This window comes from Argiope bruennichi, chromosome 9 (assembly GCF_947563725.1).
Source record: "Argiope bruennichi chromosome 9, qqArgBrue1.1, whole genome shotgun sequence".
Taxonomy (NCBI): Eukaryota; Metazoa; Arthropoda; class Arachnida; order Araneae; family Araneidae; genus Argiope; species Argiope bruennichi.
Window position 1 is genome coordinate 105,324,896 of NC_079159.1, and position 12,505 is coordinate 105,337,400.

Genomic DNA, 12,505 nt, shown 5'->3' on the forward strand with positions numbered 1-12,505 from the left:
ACATATTGACATATATATTCAGTAAGTTCTATAGTAAATAGATTTCCAAGCATTTCTTTGCAACAGATACTCATTGTATCATTGATACTCATTGGATCCCATCTATACATAGTATAAAATGAAGGCTCTTGAAAGCGTCTGTATGTTTGAACTCGAAAAACTCGAGAAATTTTTAACTGATATTGGAGATATTTGTGCCATTTTGTACGGCATTTATTGGAGATGGTTTTAATATATTGAAATCATATCAAAATTAAAAAACGAGTTTTACAATTGCGACTTAATTATTTTTCCACTATGTAAAACATTTATCCGCGCATGTGCGAAAACTTCAAATTGCGCATACGCAAATAGCAAGAGCGTGGTATTCATAGGCGATGCATTACTTTGTTTACCTCTGTTTGTTAATCAATCACCGCTGAACGGAAATGGATGGGATTTAGCACAGTGATAGAGTATAATCTAGAATAGGACATAGGCTACTATTTATTCCGATTAATTTTTTATTAATTAAAAACTAACTTTCCCGTCAAAAATCTTTTCATTTCCCCACCGCCAAATGAGTAGGGCTTCAGTCTTTTTTTTTTTTTTTCTTTCTCCACGCTAACGAGGTTAGGCTTAACATGTTTTCGGCCGATTATTTCAAACGATTCTGTTTATTTTCTTAGTGTTTGATGCATTTCACAATAAACATTGTTAATTAATCCATCTTTCGGATTCATTCTGAAGTACTTTTAAATTAAAATAAAACAGAATAAAGGAAATAAAAAATTTCTTATAATTTTTCAAGTGTAAGGTTTCTAAATTTGATAGAAATAATTTTAGCATAAAACTGAATTTCGCATGCCAGATTCCATCTGTATAGTTTATTACATTTTCCAAATAGACAGACTATCGAAAGATTGTTAATGAATTGAGCGATATCTAAAATATAGAATTTCGAGATCGAATCGTTGGACATTTATAAAGGACTCTAAATTATAGAAAGTGTGTGTATATATATATATATATATATATATATATATATATATATATTAAAGTTTTTTAATAATGAAACTCTACAGGTGCTTTCTTCTTTTTTCATTCTGAATAATAATATCTAAAATATTTTTACTTTCTTCTAAAATATGTGATTCATTCCATTCTGCTGCACGGACTACTGATTTCCTTAAGTGTTCTTAATGGTGGATTCACCGACTTAAGCGACAGAAGACTCATCGATGCTAAACTAATCGGACGGATTAATATTTTCCGAAATATCACCTCATTTCCGAGTTCTACTGCCTTACTTAGGAGATAACATATTATAATGGTTTATGTCATGGAAAATTGTAAGAAAAAGATGGAGGAAACATTGCTCTAATGCGATTTTCATCTTTAAAGGAAACTTTAACTCCATGTAAATGTATCTCGCGTTGTTTTGTTTTAGATTATTATTATTTACTTTCTCTTATACGAAACATCAAAAGAGGAGATATTAAAATCGTCACAAAAAAAGATTCCTCCGCGAGATTGCTCCGGTCTTCAGTAAATTGGACCCACTGAGCTATGCTCAAGTAAGCGATCTCCTCATAAGCATACTTACATAAAACGGCATTCAGGGTAAATAACAAAACAGCCACAGTTACAGTTTTTTATTTTCTCGTATACGTGTTAAAGTATGGTAATCATCAAAAAAAAAAAAAAAAAAATCGGACTCGAGATTTAGACGAATCTCTATGTTTTAGACCTCTATGAAATCGAAAAAATGCATTTTTTGAAAATGTCCGTCCATCTGTGACAAAGATAACTCAAAAACGTTTTGAGCTTGAAGAATGAAATTTAATTCACGGTCTTTATATCAAATAAATTTCTATCTAATTTTAAGTTAGAGGAAGATTTTATTTAACACGACAACTACAAAAAGAAAAAAGCTAGAAAAATAAAATTCGGTGCATGTATTTCATGTCTATAGAGTAGACATGTATCAAAGTTTCAGCCAAATCGATAAGGGGTTTACTGTCTGTCCATCTGTATTTTCAGAAATATGTAAACGCAATAGCTCAAAAGCGGAATGATTTAAATATATCGAATTTGATATGGCATTTTGTAATTACAAGTGTAGTTTTGTGTTAAATTTTTGTTTCATTTGGTTCGAAAGAACGAATCTGAAACACAAACACGATTTTTAGACTCTATTAACCGCATGGTAATGATTAATCATCAAAAAACTCGCCAAGAGTAAAATTCGCCAATTCAATGCTAAATTCAGGCCAAGGGTTAATTTTTCGTGACTATTATACGGTAATGCATTCTCTTAGATTGTATTCTGGGAATTGAATACTGTTTTGCTTGAAACACAGGTCGCTGATATTTTTCACCTTTGTCAAAACTCTGTATGGAACTTCATGGTCATAGTTAATAATAAATACGCAGCAAAGGGATGGTCATTTCTTCACATTTATTTACCTCCAAGCTGCTCTCTCCTTCCAACTCTAGACTTTTTTCCTGGCATCACATGTACAAAGATCCGTCAGCGACTGCAGAGCTATGAAAATAATGTTGTCCAGGCATAACACTTAACATACCGACTGCCCGACAAATTTATAAATTTTTCGACGTACTAATATTAGTACACAATTATAAATTTTAGTTGACTTTATTTACAAAAAACAATGCAGAATACCTAATTTTTTAAAAATGCACTAAGGTAATATAAATAACTTCTGTGCGTTCAATATAAAGTGGAAACATTTAAACCAACTTTTTATGTAGATAATTTTTGTAAGATTCCATTTTAATTTTAAATTATTATAATCCTCTACCAAAACTATTTCCACTTTGAATTTCCTCACTCTTTCACCATTACACCATTTCGGGTTCGATTGGAGACGATTCAAATAATCTGACGACCATTATCTCCAAAATGTTTGTGCGAGTTTTCTCACTCATTGCCACCTATTAAATCTACTCATTGGAATTTTTACCAAATCATATTCAAGCAAAGATGTTAATGATGAGATAACCAAAAAATGTTGTGGTTTAAGTGCCAAATCATCATTCGGTCACGGCACAGAAGACGTGAATTCAGCACAGTTTCTACCTAAAAAATCAGGGTATAAAATTCCTCATGATTAAGGATATTATTTCCTACCACCCTCTTAAGATGAAACTTCAACGATTTAACCCCTGCTTCCCATAAACCACCAAATTCAGGTGCGACCAGAGGGTTAAAATGCCATTTAATATTCTCTGGATCAAGAGATTCCTCTAATTTTTCTACATTTTTTTTATTAAATAAAGTCTTTAAAATTTGGGGTCATTCATTGGTGAATCCTACAAAATTTGTTCCGTTATCATTGAAAATGTCAGTTGGTCTATCTCTAAGAGATAAATCGTTTCAATGCACCAATAAAAGTATTTGTACTTAAACTATTGACTATTTCTAAATGATGATTACGAAACATATAAAGACAAAAACATAACATTTGTATATATTTTTAATTCTACCAGACATTAATTTGACATTAAATGGGTCACAAACACTCTAGAAATGATTATTCTTGCCATTGTTTAGTTTGGTACTTTTCCGTTAGCCGAACGCAAATGTCGCCAAACGCGAATTTGGCGTAAGAAATTTGGCGGAATTCTACATTATTTGGCGATTTTTCGCTGGCGCCGGCTAACGGAAAAATACCAGTTTGGTTTTTGCCTTTTGCACCTACCATAAGACAATTAATACATTTTTAATAATAACCTTTTCTAAAGTATGTTCAACCATTTATAATCCAGATTTGGTTTCGAATATTCACTCAAGTAGCTTTAATACCCGTATCCAAAATAAAACAACCTGCATGCTCATCACATCAAAACAATCATTATACTCATGAATTATTGTATAAAAATTCACAGACGCTTTTGAAGCAATTTTTAAATATATATTACTTTACAAAATTATATAAATTTTGCCAACGGAAGTAAGAATAGTCAAATGATCTTTGAATGAATTAGATTTCAAATATAGTTTACTTTAGAAAGTCAAAAACACCAAAGGAGAAGTCCGACTTAATGCCCTTTGAATTAATACCAATGTCGAACTTTTGAGGACAATTTTTCGCCAAATATGTAATTTTGATCATTTTTAAGGCAATCCTAAACTATATATTTCTGGCCATGTACCATCAATCCGAAGTTTGGCAAGTTTTTGGTAGATTGGCACGATTCTATTGTGTTTGGTGAGAAATTGAATACTAATCTGAAGTATTACTCTATTTTTTTTTCTGCTATTAGAGAGCACATTGTCATCTTTTATTCTTAGCACACTTTGCACACTAATAATTAATTAAAATAACAATATTTAAATAGGGCAAATGAGAATTGTATATAATTATTTAAAAAAACTGATTTTGAATCTTATATTGGTACTTATTAAATAACTGTGTGGCCGGGATAGCCTGGTTGGTAGGGCATTGGATTCGCATCTCTTGGGTTGCGAGTTCGAACCCCGCCGGCCGAAGACTCCCCGCGTGCTTGGTGGCTGACGCGCGTTAAATCTGTCGTGGTCACAAAGTCCTCCATGTCGAGAGTAATACCACTGGGGGTACTGGATCAGGGGTGATCGTTCTCTGATTCAGGTCTAAATTACGATCTGTGGTTGAGTGAATGAAGTCCGCCCGTAAAATAGGGTTGTGACGCGTGTGTAGCTAAGTTGTTCTCTCTTGGCCCTTGTGCCATTAGAAACAACAGCAATTGACTGTGTCGGATTGGCGATAATTCGTTGTCGTCAATGATTGAATGATGATGATTGCGCGACTCCATTTGGCCATTTTTTGGATCTTTTAACGTTTATTATGAACAATGCATTTCAGAAGAGAAGTTCTTAAAAATCCATACCGTTGTATCCTTATTAGTTGAAAAAAAACAACATGCCGTTGTTTGATCCAACTTATTTATCATCATTACACACGTATATACAAAAACCATACTCTTATTATCGATAGTTTCTCTTATATTATCTATATTACAGAATAATTATTTCTCGTTCCGTCACTTTATATAGAACCCATGATACTTTCACGACTTACATATGTGTAAGCAATGCATGAAATCATGATAAGACCAGTTCCGAAACCAAGAAGAAAAATTCCAATGTCATCGGCTTGAAGGTCATATAGCATAGACATTGTAACATACCGACTTGAATAATGTAAAGTCTTCATTGTAATGCCCAAAGGAATTGACAGGAAACTAAAGAATATGGTAACCGCAAAAACTATCAATATTTTATCATTATCCTCTTCATAGAATACTGGCATATGGCGGCACACCAGCTAATATTTACCTTCAGTAAAACTTCACCACAGGTATAAGTCCCATTTTTCACAAAATCTTTTGCGATGTTCAGCAGTTGTTTCACAACTTTGAAGGAGGTGATCATTTAATCATATTTGATAAAATTCTTATCACAATGTTGAGATTTTGTTTTGCTTGTTTGAATGAGGAGGATTAAGGGTTTTTTAGCTACAAAGGCTGTCATCCCAGCTTTCAACAATATCTCCAATTAATAAATGTCAAGAAATTCCAAGTGATGAAAGAAAATATGGAGAGACAGTTTATCTGCAAATACTTTGCACGTGAATTGTTTAAAATTACAGGTTGAAAGAGAGTTGAGGCCCAACTTCGACCAGAGGCAATGTCTGATGCTTGAGGGAGTGCTTTTGGCAGTGCAGTAAGATGTGATCCAAATTATTCAAAGAGTGGCATGTTTCGCAATTTGGTTGATTCGACAGGTTAAAACGATGTTGAGATTATTAACATAGACATTAATTTCTAATGAAAAATTAAAATTAATCGATGCGATTGCAAATCATCTGCTTTTACCACATCTGTTATTTCCCTTATGTTACGTCACCGGCGAATTAGAAATGACTAAATTATTTCGTACTGTTACTTAAAAACTGTTTTGAAAGTGAATAATGTCTAACTTTTATGAAAATAAAGATTTAAAGTTCCAATACTGAATCAATTTTGTATTATCTTCAGAAATTGAATAAGTGATGAAAAACAACTTTTTTATTTTTTAAAATTAATCCATTCGTAATTCAAGAAAATAGAGTGAATATTAAATTTTTTCTCATACCAGGTTTGCATTAGACCAGTTATAAGACGGGCAATAAGCAGCGCATGCGTAGAAAGGGACTGATTTATGTTTGCCAAATTTTCATAGGATAAATTCAGGCATTCCATGCTTTGCTATAAATTATCGTTTTAGTGTCCCTGCATTTTTCTTTTACACTGTCTATCGTATTAAAACGATATTTACACAAGGAACCATGGTTAAATAAAAAAAAAAAATAGGTCAACATACCTAAATTTAGAAAACTATAAAAAAAAAAAAAAACTTCTTATTAAAAAGAACAAAGAGCAAAAAATGTTGGAATTTATCTATGATAAATAATAAATTTTTAAACGCAAAGAAAAAAAAAATCTACTAATGCATGCGTAATAAGAAAAAAATACAATACAGCTGCATGTGTAGCTTGCTATATCTTTATTTTATTATTTTTGTTTTTGCCATTTTGTTTTTCTAAAAAGTGGCAACATCAGTTGCTTGTTATGGAATAAAAAATATGTCGACTTGATATATTTTCGCTTATTTTAATTTCAAATATAATCTGCATTAATCATTCCGGAAAAATAATCCATATTTATAACTGATCGTAATGAGCTGTACATAATTGTGCTACAATTTGGTGGTCGGAACTGTGAATAATACTTTTTTTTCTACCGACGTAGTTACGGCTACAGGCGACGCTTCTGTTTTAAATACGGCAAATGATAGATATGAGGCAGACAAGGTAAGCGTAAAAATTCCTCCATTTTGGGAAGAAAAACCAGAAATTTGGTTTTTCCAAGTACAGGCACAATTCTCTATTGTAAACGTCACTCAAGATCAAACTAAATTTAACTATCTTGTCGCACAATTAGAACTGAAAAAAAAAAAAAAACGATCGTAATGAGCTGTACATAATTGCGCTACACATGTTGTCCGTTGGACCAAGTACTTGCCATGACCTGAACAGCATTTTTCAACCTTTCAAAGCATGAGTTGCTTACTGGCCGAATGTAAATCCACTTTCACAAAATGCTATTCTGTTTTCTTGCAATTTCGCATGTGTAACCAAAATCTACTTTTCAAACTTCGTAAGTGGATATTATTATTATCATGAAGATTTTTTTTTTCTTCAATTATCGATAAAAAAAAACAATAACATTTCTTCCAAACATTCCACTACTAATCGTTCTGAACGCTTTATAGTCAAATAGATTGACTATTATGTAGTTGATCTATATATGACTTCTAATGCAGTTCATGTCAAAACTAATAAATAAATGAGGGGAGTTATTACGAGATCGAATGGGCTCATAGTGACATGTTAATAGATGGCTATCCTTTTGGGTGATTGAAAAAAAATGGTGCTTCAATGGAATTGAAGATAATATAAATATATATATATAATTGAAATCTGCTGTCACATATTTCAAGTTATCATGTGAGAACATTATTATTTTTTTGTCATTATTTCTCTTGATTAATTTAAGTCATTTACCAGTTTAAACCAGTTTGAAACAATCAGGCGACTATTAGATTAAGCATGCGTTGATATTTAGAAAAACAATGATTTTTTACATTTCAAAATCGGTCGAGTTCCAAAATTTTTTTCTCAAAACCAAAAAAAAATTTTTTTTTTATTTTATTTTATTTTATTTTTTTTGTAAAAATCTGGTTTAAACTGGTTTGATTACGTAACTTTAGAAAAAGCGATTTTTTTTTAAGCCTCAAAATTTTTTGAGCTTCAAAACTTTTTTTTTTTTTTTTTTGCCAGCTAGAAAAATTGAAAATAAAAGTTTATATATATATATATATATGCAAGCATTATTTTAAGTGGAATAGGTTGCAGTTTTGAAGACAGTGAAAAGACTTTCGATTTCATGACGTCGTTTTATTTCATTTTGGAGAAGCAGACATTATTTACAAGCGATGAGCACACACAGAACGACCCAGAAAAAAAGGGAGGGAAAAGCTCTTGAACATTTTATCCCTGGTCCTGAGATTTTGATAGGGAAAATATTTCTTTACAGTGCTAATATATTATTAAGATTACGATAGGGATTTTTGCTACACTTGTCGACGAGATAAGGGAAAACACAGGGATCTTTTAAAAAATAATGTGCTTATTGGACATTTTTTTAGCCCTTCACGCGGAGTGTGGAAAAGTTAGGATTTTAGACGATTCAGCAATTTTACAAAGCCGTCTTGAATTAATTGAGAAAGTGGAATTGGATCACGAAATAAGAGAATATTTTAGAATGAAGTTACTATGGGCTACACACACACACACACACACACACACATATATATATATATATCGATACTTCCTATCATTGTTTCGTGTTGATTCCCGTTTTCTTCTTTGTACATCTTCGGGCGATAACTTCTTACGACCCATGCCCTATATTTTCTATTCCGCGTATTTTGCTATAAAACCCCCAAACTAAAACGTCATGTTCTCTCATGATAATAATGGAATGACTTAATAAAAGAGCCCAGATTTTTTTTTCAATTGCCAAAGTGGTGATATTATGTGTCTCTCTTCATTTTGTAGCTATTGTGTTAACTTGTATTCAAATGACAAGACAAACAGCTTCCATCTGAATGGATTTTACTCAAAAACTGAAAGAAATGTACAGTTCATCTGTGTAGGTCAAAACATTTCTGAGTCATCTTTGTTTCAGGTAGGAGAACATTTTCCAAAAATGTGTTTTTCGAACTCAGGGGAGCCTCTAAAACTTGGGGATTCATGAAAATCTCCAATTCGAATTTTTTTGACGTTTACAATACTTTTGCTATATTTCCTACACGAGAAAATAAAAAGAAAAGGAAAAAATGCCTGTTTTCATCAAAATCATTTTACGTTGTAATACTTTTGAATGCTTTTACCGAAAAACGCTGAAATTTCATTTAATTTTTAATTAGTTAAAATTTTAAAAATTACTTCGGGGTGCAAATTTTTTTCTAAGTATAAATTGTATCAAAAAATACGAAATCCGTGTGTGGTGAAAAACATGCACCGTATCAAACGTGCTCGGTATCAAATAGTGAAGTTTTATTCTATACGAAAACGTGATATAAAGGTAACAAAACACAGACAAAAAGCATACACAATAGTACCTGCAGAAAAGAGTAACATACAAGATGCAAATCATTAATAAAAATCCGTAAAAACACAAACCGCACAAAAAGAACTCGCAGGATATGAATGTTTCAAAGAGAAACTTCGCTGACTACTTACTAGGGCCCAGCTCAAATGATTACGGAACAAGGGGCTCCTTCGCTTGGGTTCTTATAATCTCAGTGACAAGGCACTGAATATTCAAGAATAAGCAGTGGAAATCAATTCTTAATATAGTTAAGGCTAAAATTGTCGAATATTCTGGGTGCTTTATTTTTGTCTCCAAATGATAACTATGGCTACAGGCCATTGGCACGGAATTCATTCAACAGTCATTTTTATATCTGTAAAACTATATCCTACCCATGAGACTTACTATGCCGGAAAACAATATTATAAATTCGTATCAATTTGCGCCAAATGTAATAACTCTAGGTTAAACAGTCCAGCCTGTTTCATTTGCTCTTATTTTTATAAATTGCACCATTGTGTGAAAAAATATCGAAAGACCAGACAGTTTTGTATCAAAAAAACATTTGCCTGATTTCTTTGATGAAACATTTTCTTATCAGTAAATTGACAGATGTGATCTTTTTCATGGCTTTCATATTTTCCCAATGTAATACCACTCGATAATTGTTTTTCTAAGAATATCTGGAGAATAGAGTTTATGCAGCAGAGATCCGCAGTGACAAAAATTAAGAATTTATTATTAAGAATGGCAGTTAAAAGTGACAACAACTGGTTCGATACTGAATCAGCCAATATTTCTCTACAAATGCTTAACAATGCCTGGTAGAAAATCTTTAACAACTTTGATATTTTCCGGGCAACTAATAGAGTTCAAGGTATTAATAATTACTTCATTTATAAATCTGATAAATAATTCTTTAGCTCCCATGATGTCATCAATTTTTATTACTATTATTATTGGTAAACGCTGGTGCTTTAAATTTTACATGTATACTTAAAAAAAAGTAAGGCATTAAGAAAATTTGATCAATCCACCCTTTGATTCAGAAAACATCAATCTTCTTGTAAAATGTTGGTGAGTTACAAATTTTTATCCTTGTTAATGTAATTCTCTTCAAATAAAACTCATTTCTTTCTGGTGAACACCATTTTATTTTCGGACACATTTTTTGTGCCTCTTCAGGTAGACTTACAGATTAGGACACCACTCACAATTGGATGCCACGTCTAGGTCACAGAATCGTTCTTACACACTCGACGTTCAAATACAAAAAAGAATTGCCAAAAACTTTGTACTCGACAGATACGCCATCTATCGGCGTGAAGCTGTAACAATCAAAATAATTTTTTTTCTTGATGTGGCCAAAACATATAAACTCAAATAGTGGTAATAAACATATATATATATATATATGATATCATTATTGCAATGCTCGTATGAATGAACGTAGTAACTAAAGTATTGGAAAGCATTATAAGTAACATTATTACAATATTAAATATATAAAAATATTAGTTAAAAATTTTTAAGACTAGGGAGAAAATCGCTTTAAAATAAAATTGGTATCAGTAAAAAGCTAATTTTTAAAATGGTATAAAAATAATTTTAATGGTAATTATAATTCATTTTAAGAGACCAAACCATTAAAATTTCAATGATTTTTAATTAACAAATATAGTAATTAAAAGTTTGGAAAGTAAGCAATTATTACTTTAGTTAGCTATTATTACTCAAGAAACAGTGGACCAAATTTGATAGCTCTAATAATGCACATTATCAAAATAAAGCACTTTGAATGATTTTTGTATCATGTTTGTCGAATCACGCAATTCGTGGAAAATATTCACACATAAACACCATTACGTTAAAAAAAAAACCGTATAGATAAAATCGAGATTTACTCCATCATATTTGATCTCACTTGTTTGTCTTGCTTGTCAGGCATCGAGAAGAATCTTATCAGAAGAGAACACTGCTGATTTTTTCTTTTTCAAAATTGGTCTGTGGATGGATAGTATTCCAAGATTATTAAGTGACTTCTCACCTATGTTGCCTCCTATTATAGTTGTGTAAGAATTCTTATTTAAACACACTGAAAAATCTTTTATTTAGTCACCTCTTAAATATGAAAATTGCACATCATTCTAATAAATGCCAACAATAGAGGCAAATAAAAAAAGCAATAACAACTTTCGTACTGCAAAATTTCCATTACAGGAGTAAGACCAAAATTGCTTCAATGAAATAAGATTAATTATTTTGCTTTGATGCGCGCATACATAGATAGTTGCTTATCCTATAAAATCTTCAGTTCCAAGAGTGCGGAATTATTTTGAACAGAAGAAATATGATTAAAGGAAAATTAGAATTTAATTCCTTTTCAAAGTTGAGGTGCTCCGCCAAATAAACCTCCCTCTTTCTCCAACAAACACTGAGTGACACTCGACAAACTGGAGACTGCTTATTGTGGATAAAAGTCGAATTTATTTAATTTGTTTCAATCAGTTTTGAAAATAGCCATATGATCGAAATTTTTAAGGAAAATAAAATAAAAAAATCCGCAATGACTAATCAGATATTAACACTTTATGCTCGTTGGTGTGATGCTTTAGTTTCGAGAGTGGAAAGCTGGTTGACTTTAATTTTTCTTTTCTCCTGATTTTAATTCCAATTAAAAGTTTTCTGCCTTTAAACTAATTAGACAGAGAATTAATTATTTTTTTATTAAGTGACAATATTAGTATTTTAAGTATACAAACTATCTACCATATGAAAATTGAGTTAATTTATCTTTTTTTTCTTTTTCTTTTTTTAAATACAGATAGAATTACTATAAATAAACTTTGATAAAATTTAAGATATTATATCCCGAACATAGAAACTTTTATACAAAATTCGTTATTTGGAAATCGATTCCAGTGGTTTTGTCTGTATTTCAAAATCATATGTTCTCTTTCATACTTTAAAATGTCGAAATTTTTGAATTTTTACATTCACTGTTTTAAGATTATGATTTCTTAATGTTACATAAGGAAACGCAAAACAAAATCGTTTTCTGAAGCTCAATTTTGAATACCATCATATTGGAACTTTTTTTGTTAAAGTCCTTATCATCTTTTCCTGGGAACATCAATGTCTCGTTATTTTTCCATTCGCTGATTCTATACATTTGCAGCTTTGAAAAATAAAAATGAAAGCTATATTTATTCATATGATAGATTATTTAAATTTTTTTTAAATTAAGCTATAATCTTATTTTTTAATTAATATTTCATCAAGAGTCCTGACAACAATTCAACTTTGATTGTTTCTGATTTCT